Genomic DNA, 13,262 nt, shown 5'->3' on the forward strand with positions numbered 1-13,262 from the left:
CTCCTCCAAGAGGCCTTCCCTGACTAAGCCTCCTTTCCTCTTCTCCCACTCCCTTCTGAGTCACCCTTACTTGCTCCCTTTGTTCTTCCCCCCCTTACAGCCCCACAACACTTATGGATATATCTGTAATTTATTTATATCAATGTCTGTCTCCCCTCCTTCTAGATGGGAAGCTTGTTGTGGGCAAGGAATTGTACTCTCCCAAGTACTTAGTACAGTATTCTGCACAGAGCAAGCACTCAATAAATGCGATAGAATGAATAAGGTAAACTGAACTTCTATTTTTCCTTCTGTTCTAGCTGGAAGCTTGCTATAATCATGTTAATGGAAAAAGCACCAAGAGATTCTGATTATTTTTAAAAAAAACATCAGAAGTAGGGAAACATCGTGGCCTAGTAGAAAGAGCGCAGCCTGGAAATCAGACGACTTGGGTTCTAATCCCAACTCTGCCACTTGGTTATCTGATTTTGGTCAAGTCACAACTTCTCTGTGCCTCAGTTATCTCATCTGAAAACAGGGATTCAATCCTACTTCCTTCTACCAGAAAAGCAGCATAACGTTGTGGATAGAGCAGAGGTATGGGACAGAAGGTCATGTGTACTAATCCTGACACTTGTCAGCCATGTGATTTTAGACAAGTCACTTCTCTCCTCTGTGCCTCAATGACCTCATCTGTAAAATGGGGACTAAGACTGTGAGCCCTTTGTGGGACAGGGACTTTGTCCAACCTGATTTGCTTGTATCCACCCCAATTTAGTACAGTGCCTGGCATATTGTAAGCATTTAACAAATAACACAGTGATTATTATTACTTAGGTTGTGAGCCACATCTGAGACAGGGATTGTGTCCAACCTGGTGATTCTGTATCTGACCCAACACTTAATACAGTGTCTGGCACATAGTATGTACTTAACAGATATCATAATAATTATTGTATTCATTAGGAAGAAAAAAGTAAATGTGTCTTCTCCAGATCAGGAAAACTGAGTTTGTTTGCAGGGGAGAGGAAAGGTAGAGGGGAAGGGGAGGGAAGAGAAGGAGAGGAAGGAACCTCCAAGTTCTCTCCTTAGCTGAAATTATCCTCCTGAGACACTTTTAAGAGGTCTCAGATCCCCAGAGGTGTACTCATAATCCTAAATCAATAAATGCTATTTATTGAACACTTACTGTATGCAGATCACTGTTCTAAGTGCTTGGGGAGTAAAATACCACAGAATCAGTAGACACATTCCCTGCCCACAATGAGTTTACAGTCTAGAGGACTGTAAGTCTACAGTCGGAAGTCGTGGGGTCTTTCCTTCCATAGATTAGTGTGGTTTCTAAAACTCACAGTAATGTCACCCCATGGATTCATCCCCTTTTACAACCTTCTCTCCCCCTTGCCTAGTCCTGATTCCCTAGAAATGGTTGTTGGAGCTCAAGGAAGTTTCTCTCACTTCCTTTTCCCTGCACTGTAGTACGGCGTCTCCTGACTGATACAGAGCCTCCTCTACTCAAACTGGACTTGTGTTTAGTGATCTTTGTCAGTGTTTTAATAGCTTTTGACCTAAGTAACAACAATAACATTCTTGATTAGGTAGGAGCTATGAGCAAAATTCCAGATTTGAAACTACCTTTCACTAAACTTATACATTCATCTCAGGAGTAAAACTGAGATAAATATAGGAAGCATTGTGGCCTAATGGATAAACCATGGGCCTGGGACTCAGAGGACCTGGGTTCATTCATTTAAGCATATTTATTGAGCACCTACTGTGTGCAGAGCCCTATACTAAGCGCTTGGAAAGTACAATTCAGCAACAAATGGTGACAATCCCTGCCCACAATGGGCTCACAGTCTAGAAGTAAGGAGACAGGGATCAAAACAAGTAAAGAGGCAACAATAGCATCAATATAAATAGAATTATAGCTATATATTCATAATTAACATAAATAGAATTATAAATATGTACATATATACAGAAGAGCCCTGGGGCAAAGAGAGGGGTGGAGCAAAGAGAGCAAGTTGGGGTGAAGGCAGGGGGAGCAGAGGGAAAGGGAGGCTTAATCTGGGGAGGCTTTCTGGAGGAGGTGAGCCTTCAGTAGGGCTATGAAGGAGGCAGGGGGGTAGTGTGATTGTTCTAATCCAGACTCCACCACTTGCCTGCTTTGTGACCTTGGGTAAGTCACATAACTTGTTTGTGCATCAGTTTCCTCAACTACAAAATGGAGATTCAGTCTGGTCTTTCTCCCCCTTAGATTCTGAGCCCTATGTGGGAAAGGAGCTTTGTCTGGCCTGATGAGCTTGTATCTACCCCAGCACTAGACACATAATAAATGCTTACCAAATACCCTTTAAAAAAAAAAAACTCTCCCTCCCTCAGGTCTCTCTTACTTTCCTGCCATAGTCCTGAAGGCTCTTGTCTTCTGCTCTTTTCTGTTCTACCCTTGCTATTCTCAGATCTGTTGGGGAACTCAATCAGTCAGTTAGTTAATCAATCAATGAATCCATTCAGTCATTCAATCATATTTATGAGTGCTTACTGTGTGCCAGAGACTGTACTAAGCACTTGGAAATTACAATTTGGCAAGGGAGACAATCCCTACCCAACAGTGGACTCACAGTATAGAAGGGGGGAGACAGACAACAAAACAAAACAAGTTGACAGGCATCAATAGCATCAAAATAAATGAGTAGAATTATAGATCTATATGCATCATTAATAAAATAAATAGAATAAAAATGTAAATAATGATCATACAAATTTATATTTATATAAATACAAATAAATAATAAATAAATCAATAAATACACAAGTATTGTGGGTTGGGGATGGTGTAGAGCAGAGGGAGGGAGTAGGGGTGATGGGAGGGGAGGAGGAGCAGATGAGAAGGGAGGCTCAGTCTGGGAAGGCCTCCTGGAGGAGATGAACTTTCACTAGGGCTTTGAAGTGGGGAAGTGAGCTAGTTTGGCGGATGTGAAAAGAGAGGGCATTCCAGGCCAGACGTAGGACGTGGGCCAAGGGTTGACAGCAGGACAGGCGAGAACGAGGCACAGTGAAGAGGTGAGCAGCAGAAGAGCAGAGTGTGTGGGCTGGGCTATAGAAGGAGAGAAGGGAGGTGAGGTAGGAGGGACAAGGTGATGGAGAGCTTCGAAGCCAATAGTAAGGAATTTTTGCTTCATGCGAAGGTTGATAGGTAACCACTGGAGATTTTTGAAGAGTGGGGTGACATGCCCAAAGTGTTTCTGTAGAAAGAATATCTGGGCAGCAGAGTGTAGTATAGACTGAAGTAGGGACAGACAGGACATTGGGTCATCAGAAAGGATGCTGATGCAATAATCTAGTCGGGATATGATGAAAAAAAGTTGCTATTTGTTAAGCGCTTACTATGTGCAGAGCACTGTTCTAAGCGCTGGGGTAAATACAGGGTAATCAGGTTGTCCCACGTGAGGCTACAGTTCATCCCCATTTTACAGATGAGGTAACTGAGGCACAGAGAAGTTAAGTGACTTGCCCACAGTCACACAGCTGACAAATGGCAGAGCCGGGATTCAAACCCATGACCTCTGACTCCCAAGCCCGGGCTCTTTCCACTGAGCCACACTGCTTCCCTAGGTAGTGGTTTGGATGGAGAGGAAAAGGCGGATCTTGGCGATGTTGTGAAGGTGAGACAGGCAGGTTTTGGTGGCAATTGGATGTGTAGGTTGAATGAGAGAGCAGAGTCAAGGATGACACCAAGGTGTGGGCTTGTGAGATAGAAAGGATGGTAGTGCTGTCCACAGTGATGGGAAAGTCAGGGAGAGGACAGGGTCTGGGAGGGAAGATAAAGAGCTCAGTCTTAGACATGTTGAATTTTAGGTGGTGGGTGGACAACCAGGTGTAGATGTCCTGAATGCAGGAGGAGATATGAGCCTGGAGGGAGGGAGAGAGAACAGGGGAGGAGATGTAGATTTGGGTGTCATCTGCATAGACATAATAGTTGAATCCGTGGGAGCAAATGAGTTTACCAAGGGAGTGAGTATAGATGGATCAACCCTACTCCAGTTTTCAGATATACAGGCATAGGGTCCTTCCCTGAGTTTTGGCTTACGGGATGAACACTGCTTTTGGTCCTCCTGATCCCTCCTTCCACTAAACTTAAAATGGTGGAGGAGCTTCATCTCCATTTAACTAGCCCCCACCTCCTTTTGCCCAGTCCTTTCCTGTGATTCGTTGTGTCTCAGGTGCAACCACCATAATTTTGGCCAGAAAAAGGTCTGTCAATATCCCCCTCCTTCTAGACAAATTTTTATTCATTCTTTCATTAAAAATAAGTGAGTTCTTATTTCAGTGTTTCTCTTATCGTCTGATTCAAGGACCTAGGAAGCTTCCTTCTATGCTGGAGCTAGGATTAGGGAATTTTACTTGGCCAATTTAGGTTTGACTCTCCAATTACTTTCTGTGAAGGTACTAGGGCAAGCTAGCCTCTGCTTAAGCTAACTAGTCTCAGTATGAACCAGTGGTTCTAGGGTAACATGGATTCTCAGAACTAAGCATTAATCACCGGCCCAAGATCGAATGGGAGGAGTCTAATTGCAGTGGGATAGAGATTTGATTCTTCAGTAAAAGTTCTGCATCAAACAGAAACTCCTTATCATTGACTTTAAAGTACTTAATCAGCTTTCCCCCTCCTACCTTACCACACTAATTTCCTACTATAATTGTACTGGCACACTTTGTTCCTCTAATACAAACTTACTCACTCTACTTAGAGATCATCTTTCTTACTGCTAAACCCCTACCTTCATCCTCCCTCTGGTCTGGAACTCCCTTGACATTCATATCGGACTGTCACTCTCCCCATCAACAAAACCTGACTAAAATCACAATTCCACCAAGAGGCCTTCCCTGACTATGCCCTCATTTCCCCTTTTTGCCCTCCCTCTGTGTTGTCTATACATTTGGCTCTGTACCCCTTAAGCACTTTGATTTTCACCCCACCCCCACACCATTTATGCACACATCGATCTGTAATTTATTTTAATGTCTGTCTCCCCCTCTAGTTTCTGGGTAGGCAGGTATTATGTCTAACTCTCAAGAGGTTAATACAATCAAATCAATCAGTGGTATTTCTTGAGCACTTACTGTGCACTTGGGAGAGTACAGTACAAGAGAGATGATAAACATGTTCCCTGCCCACAAGGAGGTTCCCTGCCCACAAGGAGCTTATAGTCTAAAGAGAGTGAGCTGACCACAGTAAGCACTCAAAAAAATACCACTGACTGATTAAATTCGGGACAGTGCCAGACTTTCTAGCAATAGATACCATCTTTTGAAAGGAGTTTATTCTGGGGCCTGATGATCTTGCATCTACCCCAGCACTTAGTCCAGTGTTTGGCATGTGACAAACATTAAACAAAAACTGCAACAAATATTTCTGGCACCAGGACTGGCTCCAGATATTTGACCACCATTTGACAGAAAAAAATTTGTTTGTTCCCCATACCTCAAACCAGGAAGCACCTTGATTCATGGGACTCTGTGTGTGTGTCTCACTGAGTTTGCGGCATCGCAAAATCACTTCATTCATAACATTTTTCAGAAAGCCCCCAAATCCACCAGATTTATGTCAAGAGGTATTAAACTTTGCAACTTGAAGCATTTACCACTGCCCAGCCTGCTTTTAAACCAGTCAACTTTCCCTCAAAGATTTTAGTTCCCAGGTAATAAATTAATGGCATCCATCATCACTCATCCAACATAGACTGTTAATTCTGTCAGTGGAGTGGGCAAGGAAGCATCCAATGATGTTAAAAGATTCAAAAGAACTGGCTGGCATAGGAGATCCCAGAGAGCACCACCACCCCAAAGGATGGAACCCAAAATGTTTGTCAGTTTCCCTGGCAAACCATATTTCCAAGGGCTTTCCATTCACTTCTAGAGCAGAAGTCCAACATTTCAAGATACTCCCTCAACTCATAATAAATAAGAAATTAGAGAAAAGGAAAATTCTGGAAATGAAAAAGTCAAAGCATAACACTAATTGTTTTCTAGCACTTTCATTTTCCTAAGCACTTTCACATCAGATACCTCATTTTATCTTCTCAAAATCCCTTTAAAGTAGGGAAAAAAAGGGTCTATTTTCCCCATTTTACAGTTGAGGAAACCAAAGCTCAGAGAAGTTTAAGAAGACATGTCTGAGGCCTCCCAGGGACAGAGCTGGGATCAGAACCCAGGTCTTCTGACTTCCACAGTTGTGCTCCTGCCTCTAGATCATACTATTTTCACCAGTAGCCACAGAGCCTGACATAGGCAGCAAATGGAAACAAGAGCTCAGAAAGTTTCCATGACTTTGATCTCAGTAATGGCAGCAGGAGAGGCAGAATGATTTCAGACATTTGTGAAGACATTTCAACTTACATGGGTCTGCCAATGTGTTTCTTAAGGGAGGCTGAAGGTGGATATTCTGAAGTGATTTTCTCACACTGACGTCAAATGTACAACTGGTGAGGGTGGAACTCTGTCTTGAAGAGCCATCAATGAGTTCCTTTTATAGCTCTTTCATAAATGGGTCCTTAAAGCAGGATCAGCCAAATGATGGCTCTCATCATCAAGATCACCAACACCATTGATTGAGCATCTGTCAAGAGCACAGCACTATACTGGGCAATTACAGTGTGGCTGCGCACTGTGCTGAGCACCTACTGTGAGCAGAGCACTAAAACAATCACCTACTCTAAGCAGTGCACTGTGCTGGGCATCTAATGAATGCAGAGCACTGAACTAGGCACTTGGAAACACATCACAGAAAGCTAGTAATGGTATTATTATTATTATGGTATTTGTTAAGTACTTGTTCACCCTCTCAGGATTGCACCTTGAGAGTTTCCAGAAATCTACCAGTTTTGACTACAGGAGGGAGAGTCAAGCAGAGGCATACCCATTCCATTCCTAGCTTGGACAATGGCTAGTGAGTGGAAGGCAATCTGCTATGTGTCAAAACTCATCTGTACTGAGCAGCAGCTGCATGGGAAAGAGTAGAGGGCAGATACTCAAGTTTATTGAGTGAAGAAGGCAATGGAAAACCACTTCTGTATTTTTACCAAGAAAACTCCATGGATACCCAACCAGAACGATTGCAGATGGAAGTGGGGCATGGAGTTGCTTTGGACCAGAGGTGACTCGACAACATAAGACAAGTGCTTACTATGTGTCAAGCACTGTTCTAAACTCTGGGGTAGATGCAAGTTAATCAGATCAGACACAGTCCCTGTCCCACATGGGGCTCAGAGTCTAAGTAGGAAGGAGAATAGACATTGAATCTCCATTTTTTCATGATATTTGTTAAGCATTTACTATGTGCCAGGTACTGAACTAATCCCTTTGGTAGGTACAAGGTAGTCAGGTTGGACACAGTCCCTGTCCCACATGGGGTTCACAGTCTTAATCCTCATTCTATACCTCATTCTAAACTGAGCAGAGAGAAGTTTATGACTTGCCCAAGTTCACATAACAGAACACAAAAGTGGTGAAAGCAGGATTAGATCCCAGGTCCTCTGACTCCCAGGGTCATACTCTATCCACTAGATAGGCTGCTTCTCCATTTTACACACGAGGATATTGAGGCTCAAAAAAGTTAAGAGACTTGCCGAAAGTCACACCACAGTCAAAAGACAGAGCTGAGATTAGAATCTCGGTCTTCAAACTCTCAGGCCCATGCTCTTTCCACTAGGCCACTTAGCTCCATATTTCATTTAATTTAATAAGTGACTGTTTTATGCTAAGCCCTTCACTAAGTGCAAATGTGGGTACAGAGTAAACAAATTCTGTCAGGGCTTCTGTCTCATGAGGGACTCACAGTGGTTGCCCATACACCTCTGTATCAAACAAAAACTTCTCATCACTGGCTTTAAAGCACTTAATTACTTTGCCCCCTCCTACCTCACCTTGCTACTCGTCTACTAAAACCAAGTCCACACACTTTGTTACTCTAATGTTAACCTTCTCACTGTACCTCAATCTCCTCTATCTCACCAGCAAACTGTCACCTACATCCTACCTCTGGCATGGAATGCCCTCCCTCCTCATAAAAGACACAATCTTATTGAAGGCATATCTCCTTCAAGAAACCTCTCCAGACTTAAGCCCTCCTAACACCCTTCTGTGTCACTCTTACTTGCTCCTTCATCCATCCTCCCTCCCATCCCCACCGCACATATGTGTATATCTGCATATGTCTGTAATGTATTTATCTATTTATTTAGTTATTTATATTAATGTCTATCACCCCTCTAGACTGTGAGCTATTGTGGGCAGGAGTGTGTTTGTTGTTATATTGTACTCTCCCAAGTGCTTAGAACAGTGTTTTGCACACAGTAAGAGCTCAATAAATACAATTGAATGAAAGAATGAATGAATGCATGTGGGGAAGGACAGTCAGAAAGGAGAAATGCATTTTAGACCAATCCCAGACAATGGCAGAAATTAAAACATGAGTCAAAAAACATAAGACAAATTAAGAGTCATTTGAGGGGCAGGCCTGGTATCTTTCTCCATTCCTGCTAGAATCCTATGAACCAATCTGCCACAGTCTCCCCAAAGTTTGAACATTTTCGGAGGCAGGTCCAAGTTCCCAATTCCCAGAAAAGACACTGTCCCTGTCCCGCCAAGAGTTTCTAGGGGTCTTTTTAAAAAAACTGATATTTGTTGAGCACTTACTTAGTGTCAAACACTATTTTAAGCACTGGGCTAGATACAAGTTAATTAGGTTGGACACAATCCCTGTCCCAAATGGGGCTTATAGTCTAAATTGGAGGGAACAGGAGAACTGAAGCACAGAGAAGTTAAGTGACTTGCCCAAAATCACCAGCAAGCATTTGGCCAAGCCAGGATTAGAACCCAGGTCCTCTGACTCCCAGGCCAATGCTCTTTTCCACTAGGCCAGGTTGCTTTACAGTTCAGTGGGAAATAATAATAATAATGGTGGCATTTATTAAGTGCTTAATGTGTGCCAAGCACTGCTCTAAAATCTGGGGGAGACACAAGGTAATCAGGTTGTCCCACATGGGGCTCACAGTCTTAATCCCAATTTTCCAGATGAGGGACCTGAGGCACAGAGAAGTGAAGTGACTTACCCAAAGTCACAGAGCTGACAAGTGGCGGAGCTGGGATTAGAACCCCTAACCTCTGACTCCCAAGCCTGGGCTCTTTCCACTAAGCCGCACTGCTTCTCAAAAGCACCACACATGAAGTGGGGGTAGTATAGTAAGAGCAAATATTCAACTCATTAAAATAACAGAGAAAGAATTTGAGAACATAAATAACAAAATTAACATGGAATACTCAAGTGGCTGATGGGCTCTGTGGTTCTTTTGATGTCCAAGGCTTTCCCTAGGTGGTTTCTGGAGAGTACACATTGAAAGCCCAAAGACCCATTGAGACTCTCCAATTGGGGGTAATATCTCAGCTAGTTTTACCAAACTGCTAACCACAAGAAGCACTCATTGCCTGGCTCCCCCTTGACCATCCCCTCCTATTCTTATGGAAGGCAGAGGGTTGTAGAATTCACAACAAAATGGCCAGGCTTTGGGGCAGGCCTGGAGAGGAAAAAAATATAATGGTATTTGTTAATTGCTTAATCTGTGCCAGGCACTATTATAAGCACTGGGATGGATACAAGCAAATCAGGTTGGATCTAGTCCCTGTCCCATGTGGGGCTCACAGTCTCAGTCCCCATTTTACAGATGAGATAGCTGAGGCACAAAGAAATGAAATGACACTGCAGACAAGTGGCAGAGCTGGGATTAGAACCCTTCTGACTCCTAAGCCTGGGCTCTATCCACTACATCATGCTACCTCTCTAGTTTCATGTGTGGCTTTGCTAAAAGCCAACTCTCCCAACAGCGCCACTCTTCCAAGCTCTCTATTTCCTTAGCCTTCTGAATTTTGAATTACTTCAGACCTTCAGATTCAATGTGGGTAAAACAGTTCCTTAACTTTCTTACCAAACCCCAATCCTCCTTTTAACTTTCCTATCAGAAATAACAACACCTCCATCCATCCTGTACCATAAATACACAACCGTCAAATCCCCTTCAGCTCCTCACCATCTTCAAACTCTCTTATTCATCTACTGCTTAAATCCTACTGGTTTTTCTCCCACAATATTTAGTGGATCTGCCCCTTCCTCTTTATCCAAATGGCTACCACGCTGATTCAAGGATCCATCATCTCCAGACTATGCTTCTGATTCAGGCTTCTCCCTGGAATCTCCCTGACTCTATTCTCTCCCCTTTTCAGTCTGCACTGCACTCTACTGTCTGGATCATCTTTATAAAACAATGTCAGAAAAATATCTCACCACTCCTCAAAGACCTTCACTAATTATCCATTTTCTTCTACATAAAGGAGAGACTCTTGACTACAAACTCTCCACCAACTCTCTCTTTCAGTTAAACTCTCACCACCTTTCTCTCACCTTGGGATTTTTCCCTTTTTTACTTTACTTTACTTTCCCAGTTCTGACCTATTTTGCATGCCCTTCTTAATACCTGGGAGTCTTTCCCTCTCTGAATCTTCCAGATTGCCACCCTCACTCACTTTATCCTCTCCTGAAAACATGCCTCCCAGATTAATTCCCACCTCTCCAGATCAACTGTCCTCATTTCAACTGCCCTTTTATAGCATTTGTGCTCCTAGAGCAATCCTAGGGTTGGCAGGGTGGTCCAATAGAAAGACCATGGGACTGTGAATCAGAAGACCTGGATTCTATTAATTCACTCAATCATATTTATTGAGTGCTTACTGTAGGTAGAGCACTGTATGCAGAGCACTGTACTAAGCACTTGGGAAAGTATAATGCAGCAATAGAGACAATCTCTGTCCACAACAAGCTCACTGTCTAGAGAGGAGGGAGACAGACATCAATATTAGTAAACAGACATCAATATAAATAAATGAAATTATAGATATATACATAAGTGCTGTGGGGTGGGGAGGAGTAGAAGAGCAAAATAAGTGAGTCCGGGTGACACAGAAGGGAGTGGGAGATGAGGAAAAGTGAAGTTTAATCTGGGAACGCCTCCTGGAGGAGATGTGCTTTCAGTAAGGCTTTGAAGAGGGGGAGAGTAATTGTCTGGTGGATTTGAGGAGGGAGGGCATTCCAAGCCAGAGGTAGGAAGTGGGCCAGGGTTGGCAGCAAGACAGACAAGATCAAGGCACATATGAGAAGGTTAACATTAGAGGAATGAAGTGTGTGGGCTGGGTTGTAGAAGGAGAGAACGGAGGTGAGGTAGGAGGTGTCAAGGTGATGGAAAGCTTTAAAGCCAATGGTGAAGAGCTTTTTTTTGATATAGAGGTGGATAGGCAACCATTGGAGATTTTTGAGGAGAGAGTGACTTGCCCTGAATGTTTCTATAGAAAGATAATCTGGACAGCAGAGTGAAGTATGGACTGGAGTGGGGAGAGGCAGGAGGTTGGGAGGTCAACAAGGAGGCTGATACAGTTCTCTAGGCAGGATAGGATGAGTGATTGTACTAAAGTTGCAGTGATTTGGATGGAAAGCATGGCTTAGTTGAAAGACATGAGCTCAAGAGTCAGAGGTTGTGGGTTACAATCCAAGATCTGCCATTTGTCTGCTGTGTGACTTTGGACAAGTCATTTAATTTCTCTGTGACTCAGTGACCTCATCTGTAAAATGGGGATTAATAATAATGTTGGTATTTGTTAAGCGCTTACTATGTGCCGAGTACTGTTCTAAGTCCTGGGGGAGATACAGGGTAATCAGGTTGTCCCATGTGAGCTCAGAGTCTTCATCCCCATTTTACAGATGAGGTAACTGAGGCACAGAGAAGCTAAGTGACTTGCCCACAGTCACACAGCTGACAAGTGGCAGAGTGGGGATTCGAACCCAAGACCTCTGACTCCCAAGCCCGTGCTCGTTCCACTGAGCCACGCTGCTTCTCAAGACTCAAGATAAGACTGTGAGCCCCACATGGGACTACCTGATTTTCTTATATTTACCCCAGCACTTAGGACAGTGCTTGGCACATAGTAAGTGCTTAACAAATGCCATTATTATTATTATTATCGAGAGGAAAGGGCAGATTTTAGCGATGTTGTGATGGTGAGACAGGTGATGGATTGGATGTGTGGGTTGAATGAGAGAGCTGAGTCAAGGATGACGTCAAAGTTGCAGACTTGTGAGATGGGAAGGATGGTTGTGCCATCTACATTGACGGGAAAGTTCAGGAGAGGACCGGGTTTGGGAGGGAAGACAGGGAGCTCTGTTTTGTACATGGTAAATTTGAGTTGGCAGGAGCACATCCAAGTAGAGATGTCTTGAAGGCAGGAGGAGATGCAAGCTTGGAGAGAGGGAGAGAGATTAGGAGAGGAGATGTAGATTTCGATATCATCTGCCTAGAGATGGTTATTGAAGCCATGGGAACATATGAGTTCTCCAAGGAAATGAGTGTAGATAAAGAATAGAAGGGGACTGAGAACTGAACCTTGAGGGACCCCCACAGTTAGGGGGTGGGAGGGAGAGGAGGATCCTGCAAAGGAGACTGAGAATTAATGGCCAGAGAGTTTAGGAGTAATAGGAGAGGACAGAGTCAGTGAACCCAAGGTTGGATAACACATCCAGGAGAAGGGGGTGATCCACAATGTCAAAGGCATCTGAGAGGTTGTGGAAGATTAGGATGGAGTAGGAGCTGTTGGATTTGGCAAAAAGGAGATCATTGGTGACCTTTGAGAGGGTGGTTTCAGTGGAGTCTAATTCTAATACCAGTTCTTGTTCTGTTCTCTGACTGGGTAAGTCCCTTAAACTCTCTTGCTTCAGTTTTCATATTTATCATATTTACATCTAAGTTCTTAGTACAGTGGTCTGCACCCAGCAAGCACTTAAGAAGTATCTTTGATTGAGACAAGGGACAAGTCAGTTGAAAACTGGATTGTCTGAAATAAAACCAGATGATTGCATACTCTAGGCATTGGGGACATCCAGGTAGGTCCAGGGACAGTGGAATTTTGGTCCCACAACCTGCAGACCTAGCTTTGCCCACAATACAGAGGAGCAAGAAATGACACCGTTACCTGCTCTATCTCCCTTCTGACCTCAGAGAATTCCACACTCCCTGCTCATTGCTCCTAGAAGCATCCTGTACATTGCCCTCCTGCTTTACCACACCTTTCTTCTACCATGGACCACCAAAACTCTGAACTTGGAATTTTTCTAAAGCCATAGTTTCCTGTGCAGGACAACTTACATTATCAGAGAACCTAAACTCTGATATCAAATAATG

The 13,262-nt window shown here is 43.5% G+C and overlaps 1 protein-coding gene and 1 non-coding gene across 2 annotated transcripts in view; one reads left to right on the top strand and one right to left on the bottom strand.

Annotated features, from left to right (window-relative positions):
• Window positions 1-13,262, bottom strand: part of IL1RL1 (interleukin 1 receptor like 1) — a 47,037-nt gene that overhangs the window by 30,957 nt on the left and 2,818 nt on the right. The window lies entirely within an intron of this gene.
• Window positions 6,821-6,958, top strand: LOC114809706. Its single transcript, XR_003757483.1, has one exon. It is a non-coding gene; the product is annotated as a small nucleolar RNA SNORA7 (small nucleolar RNA).

Source organism: Ornithorhynchus anatinus, chromosome 2 (assembly GCF_004115215.2).
Source record: "Ornithorhynchus anatinus isolate Pmale09 chromosome 2, mOrnAna1.pri.v4, whole genome shotgun sequence".
Lineage (NCBI taxonomy): Eukaryota > Metazoa > Chordata > Mammalia > Monotremata > Ornithorhynchidae > Ornithorhynchus > Ornithorhynchus anatinus.